The sequence below is a fragment of the Cavia porcellus genome, unplaced genomic scaffold (assembly GCF_034190915.1).
Source record: "Cavia porcellus strain 051 isolate PalLab524CR breed Dunkin Hartley unplaced genomic scaffold, mCavPor4.1 scaffold_18, whole genome shotgun sequence".
NCBI classification, from domain to species: Eukaryota; Metazoa; Chordata; class Mammalia; order Rodentia; family Caviidae; genus Cavia; species Cavia porcellus.
Genome location: NW_026947501.1, coordinates 72,619,161 through 72,625,466, shown reverse-complemented (window position 1 = coordinate 72,625,466; position 6,306 = coordinate 72,619,161).

The following is a 6,306-nucleotide window of genomic DNA, read 5'->3' as shown; positions in this document are numbered from 1 at the left end:
TATCCCTGGCCGCTGAGTCACCCAGGGTGCACTGTTGGAGCCAGTCGGGGCCTGCCTACAGCAGTCCACTTTTAGCCTGCATGAGGAGCCCAGGGTGAAAGCCCCATGTCTACACTCACTGCTGCTTTGACCAATGGGCATTGAGTGCTCTTGTGCCTGGCTGGGTGACCACACTGGGTGTAAGTGTGGTGCCTCCACCCTGGCTCGCCCAAGCTTACGACCCAGGGCCTGGGAAAAGCCAGTGGAGAGGGCCAGCAGCACAGGGTACAGGGAGCTGGGTATACAGGGACCAGCAGGGACTAAAGGGAGACTTCTTGGAGGAAGGGAGGCCCCTGCACAGGCCAGGGGTGGGTGAGGACAGGGCCTCCAGATGCCCAGGCCCTCTGTGTGACACCCAGCTGAGACACGGCTCTGCTGTGGAATTCCAGTCGGAAAACAAGTGCAGCCGGGCCGGCTTGGCAGGGAACCAGGCTCAGTTGCTCTGTGCTGTGCCGGGGAAGGAGGAGGTTGTAAGGTGCAACCACACCGAGGCCTGCACCGTGGCCACCGGCGAACAGCTGACTGTCCAGGGGATGGCCCTGGGGCCTGTGGTTTCCTGGATGTGCAAGGTTAGTAGCCTGGGAGGCTGCAACCCTCATGTACCAGGAGGCACAGGGTGACAACAGGCCCTGAGGGGCAGCAGCCCTGCTGTGTACTGCCAGAAAGCAGTGCCCGCCCTACTCCGCAGCTGTTTATTCTTCAGCCTGCCCGGGAGAGTGGTTAGCGTTCACCACAGCAGTAGGGTGCAGGGAGCCCAGGGTGTGCATGCCTGGAAAACCAGCCAGTCTCCTGCCTGCGGCTGGAATTCTTTGCCCCATCTTTGCCTGTTAAGGACTTGGGGGGCACCACTGGCCACTGTGGCTGCAGTCCCCCTCCTGGGATGTTGACATGGGGAACTGGATCAGAGCACTGCCTTGTCACACTGAGCTGCGTGCTGGGGAGGCTCACTTGTGCCACTTGCTCAGGGGCTCCTGTCTCAGATGAGGGCTGAGGGTTACACTGGGCCTCTGGCTGCTGCCCAAGGCCCACTCCTCCTCGTGGGCTGGGCTGACTGACACAGTGGGCCACCCCTGTGCCAAGGCTTCACCAGAAAGAGTAATGGGCGCATCTGGCTGGAGTCCTCCAGCTCCTGACCCTGGCTGTGAGCATCCTCCTGATGCAGGACGGAAGACAGAGGTTCTATGGGCAGAGTGCTTTGTGCCTTGAGGGTGTTGGGCTGGGAACATGTCTGTGTGCAAGTCCTCACCTCACCACTCACTGTCTATGACCCCAATCCTGCTTCTCTGCTTGGAGCCAGGACCTTTGCCCTGCCTGGCTGCTGGGGCCCCCCTCAGCCTTCACTGTGACAGCCATTGTGGAGCATCTGACTGGAGCACCCCCATGCGCTTCCCTGAGCTCGAGTCACAGCTCTAGGGAAAACCCACAGGAGGCCTAGGCCCTAGCCTGGCTCCTGCTTCCCTACTGTACTGACAGAGACTGAGGTTCTCTCCCTGTCATGATGCGTGTAGAGCCATTTCCATCCGGGGCTCAGGAAAAGGGCTGTGGTACTGTAGACTGCTTCCCCAAGCAGAAAACAAACTATGGCTTTATTTCCTGTAATTGACCTGAAAATGTGGTGAGTCTTTGCCTTTTGCTTTTTTTGTTTGTTTAGATTTTTTCGGAGGAATGTTTTTATTTTACTCCTTTGGTATTATTATTATTATTATTATTATTATTATTTTGTACCAGGGATTGAACTCATGACTTCGCGCTTGCCAGCCACTGAGCTAAATCCCCAGCCCTCGTTATTATTTTTTGAGACAGAGTCTTGCTATGTGGCTCAGGCTGGCTTCAAACTCAGAGCAATCCTCATGCTTCAGCATCCCAAGTGCTGGAATGGTTTGTGATTATTTTTGCAGCGTCAGGAACAGAACCAGGGCTCATTCATGTTAGATAAATGCTCTGTCCCTCCCAACCCCAGAGATGACTTTAGAACCAGAGGGACTCCTCACAAATTGGAGTTGCTCTGGGTCCTGCCCAACCTCAACTCTGGGTCATGTGGTAGGGAGAGCCCCTTGCTGGTTGGAGCCTAGACTCAGTCCTGAAGAGTTTTGCCCCTTCTGGGCACCGCCGGCTGAGGGAGAAGAGGCATTGACCTGTGGCTTCCTGTTCTGCTCACTGGAACCATGGTTGCCCTGCTACCCCCATTTAACAGGCAGGAAGACTGAGGCCCGGAAGCAGATTTCTGAGACTGACCAGGCCCTGCGGAGACACTAGACAACCCCGCAGTCACATGGGGGATGTAGGCAGGTCTGGATATCTAGAGCAGGGGAGGCTGCGGCCTCCTTCCCTCACATCCTTCCTCCACCTGGGGCCAGGGAGGAGGCCCTGGAAGGAGTCAGCCTGTACCTCAGCTCCCGGCCCATGCTCTGCTTCCAGGGGCAGTGGGAGCAGGGAATAGGCCCTGTCTGAGGCCACAGGACTCTTCGAGGCTGCCTGATTCCTGCCATTGCATTGCCCTCTGGCCTTGTCCCTGCCCACACACTAGGATGCTCATTTCCCCCTTATTTCCTGTGGAATAAAACAAAATAAGCAAAACAGAAACCAGTGCAGCCTGACATATTGTTAAGTGCAAGCAACCTCTGAGAGCAGCCTCCAGCATCCACTGCCTCCCGCCCATCTAGCGTCTAGTGCTGCCCCCTAGTTTTATTTTTATTTTGCATTTTCTTTTACAGTAGTGGGGATTGAGCCCAGGGTGTTTGCACTGAGCTCTACCCTAGCCCTTTTTAATTTGAGACAGGGTCTCTCCTAAATTGTTTATTTGTCCAGATGGGACTCAAACTCCTGATCCTACCTCAGAGATCCTCCTTCCCAGAGTGGCGAGATCACAGACCTACACCCCTACCCCTGACATTCTGCTGTCTGTATGTCTCCTGTGCTTGTTTTCCCCAAAAGCTTCCACTGTCCAGTTATGCGTCCGCCCCAGCCCTTTCCTGTTTTTGTGTTTTATGGCAATGGAATGACACAGGCATGTGCTTTGGCACCTGGCCCCTGGTTCATCGGAGGGAGACGCCTTTGGTTGGTGTGTGCAGCATGGTGTGTGGTGGCTCACTATGAGATCTGCCCACAGCTGACTGCAGGTGAAGCCTGAGCTGTTCCCCAGGGTCATCACAGACAGTGCTGTCTGGGGCGCTGGGGTCTTCTTTCCAATTCCTGAAGTACTGCTGTGGTGCCTGTGTCCTCCAACAGCTCGAGAAGTCTTTCAACTTCAGTCCTGCCAGTGCTGGGCTTTGACTGCTTTTCATTTTCGCAGCTGGTGGGCGTATGATTCTGGCTCTAATTTGCATTTGACGTAGTTTATTAGCCATGTTGGTTTGGTCTCCCATGAAGTGCCTTTTCACCTCTTCTGCCCATTTTTTTACCTGGTAGCTTTTTAAAAAATTAATCTAGAGGCTTTCTTTTATACACCTATGAGGCTGTTAGCGATTCTGTTGTGGTGATTCTGCTGGAGTTCGTGCTCTTTGTTACTTGTTTAAGAAATGTTAAGCCAGGTGTTGTGTGGAACATGCTTATAATCGCAGCACCCTGAGAGGCTGAGGCAGGAGGATGGCAAGTGTGAGGCCAACTTAGGCAGTTTAGCAATTTAGCAAGACCCTGTCTCAAAAATAAAAAGGGCTGGGGATGTAGTTCAGTGTAAAGGCTCTAGGTTCAATCCCCAGTACCCCAAACAAACGAAAACAAGACAAAACAAAAACCCTTGTTTCTTTTCCTTCTTTCTTTTATTTTTGTTTTTGTTTTAGATGCCCTGAATGTTTAATGCGTAAATGTTGGCAGGATGACTTTGCCGACAGTGTTTGAGCTGAACAGCCCGCTGCTGCCAGGAGACGTTGGCGGAGATCCTTGTTTCGGGTTTCATGATGTTGTCCAGGTGGGCCCCTGACTCCTGAGCTCGAGCATTTTTCCTGTCTCATCCTCCCAAGTAGCTGGGACTGCAGGTGGCCCCACACCAGCTTCCCACGTAGAGCCAGCTTGTCAGTTCTGACAGCGACGACCCCGCTGGCATTTGAATTGGGAATTCACTGCTGGAAAACAGCTTGAGGGAAACGGACATCTCCACGATGCTGAGCCATGTGGTCCCTGAGTCTCCTGGAACTTCTTCAAAGTTTGCCGATAGGTTTTTTTTTTTTTTTTTATGGGTTTTATGATTTTTCCATTATGATATCCCTCGCCTCTTGTTAAGTTTGATTTTCTGTGTGTGTGCTGGGAACTGAACTCAGCCTCATGCTTCCTTGGCAGGTGCTGTGCCACTGAGCCATATTCCCGGCCTCCAAGTTTGATTTCTTTTGATGCTTCATATTTCTTTTGGTCTGTTATACAATGTATATATGCTTAATTTAATTTTTTATTCATTTGCTAATAGCATATAAAAGATATCTTGGGGTTTTTTTGTTCTTTATTTATTTATTTTTTGTCTTTTTCCTTTTTATCGGTACCGAGGATTGAACTCACTGCTTACAAGGCAGGCGCTTATGCCGCTGAGCTAAATCCCCAGCCCCTTTTTGGTTTTTTTTGAGACAAGGAATACTGGGATTATAGGAGTGCACCACCATGCTCAGCTAGAACTGTATACTTTAAAACAACTGAAATGATAGTTTATGTTGGAATTTAACACTTCAATGCAAAGGCCCTGAGTTCAGTGCCCAGTACAGCAAAAACAAATAATAACAACCAGAAGTGAAACAAAAAAACCCACAGAGAATTAAATCTGTGCCATGACAACCTCAAGTCATGTGGGGCTCGGTGAAGGTAGGGACCCGTGAGAACCTGTGTTGTCCAGGAGGAGGATACAGGTGTAAGCTCCAGACTTAGGGTTAGAAAGGGAGCTATGACTTTCTAACTAGGAGAAAAGGAGAAATAGAATGATTTTTTTTGTAAGTAGCTCAATCCAAAAGAATGGGGAAAAAGAATAGAAAAAGAATAAAAAGAAGTTGGAAGCAGTATGCACCCAATGACGTGAGTCCAGGAGTCTGAGATCAGCCTGGCAATTCATCTCAGGAGAGGGCACAGGCATGTGGGCAGTAAAGACCCTGGTATCACAGCACCTGGAAGGCAGAGGCAGGAGGATCACTGTGAGTTCGAGGTCATGCTGGGCTACATAGTGAGCTCAAGGGCAGCCTGGACTGCACAGTGACACCCTGTCTCAAAAAACAAACAAAAAAACTAAATTAAAATATAAAAGCATACAGTTCCGTGGCTGTAAGTACATTCATGTCATACAACCACCACCACCATCATGCAACCCAGAATGTTCCATCTTTCCCAGGCTGAAGCTGCCTCCACTCAACACTAGCCTTCTGGCCTCCTCCTGGGCGCTGGCAGGCACCACTGTGCTCTTCATCTGCATGCCTTTGGCTGCTTGCGCTTCATTCAGGGGCGTGTCCACCGTGGGTCCCTTTGTGATTGGCTGGTTTCACTTGGTGTAGCGCCTTCAAGAGTGACCCATGCTGTAGCAAGTGCAGGATTTCTGCCCTTGTCAAACAGAATGCTGTTCCATTGCACAGAGAAAGCTGCCTAGCCAGATGTTGTGGCAGATGCCAAGCTCAGCACGTGGGAACCCGAGGCAGCAGGGTCACTGTGAGTTTGAGCCAATGTGGGCTAAATAGCCAAACCCTGTCTCAAAACGGGTAAGTGCCTGTCGCTAACCCTTTAGCGCTCCACAGACTCGAGGATGCGGTCCGGGGGCTGCTGTGGTTAAGGCTGCTGTGAACCCGCGAGCTATACATATCTGCTCACATCTCTATTTTTATTTCTTTTGGGTGTACAACCAGATGCAGAATTGCCAGTAAGCCCACGTTTAGCTGAGTAAACACTGCCCTGATTCCCACAGAGCTTCACTCTCCATTCTGACCTGCAGTACACAAGGGCGCGCTCTGTCACCCTTGCCAGCCCTGTCCCGTCCCAGCCTTTCTTCTTTCCGACATCCTAATGAGTGTGAAGCTCCCTCACAGCTGCTGCTGATCCGCATTTCCCTACTGGTAAGGATGCTGGGCACATTTTTTGTGGACTTTTTGGCCATCTCTAGATATTCTTTAAAGAAATGTTGATTCAGGTCCTTTACCAATTTTAAAATCGATTTGTTTGCTTTTCGTTGTATTTTTTCCCCATTTTTGTATTTTTATATTTTTGTGGTACTGGCTATGATTAAACCCATAAAACTTGTATGTAAGCTTTACTGTGTAAGGCAGCTTGTGCCTTAGCTACCAAGCTTAAGACCTGTTGCATCTGGTT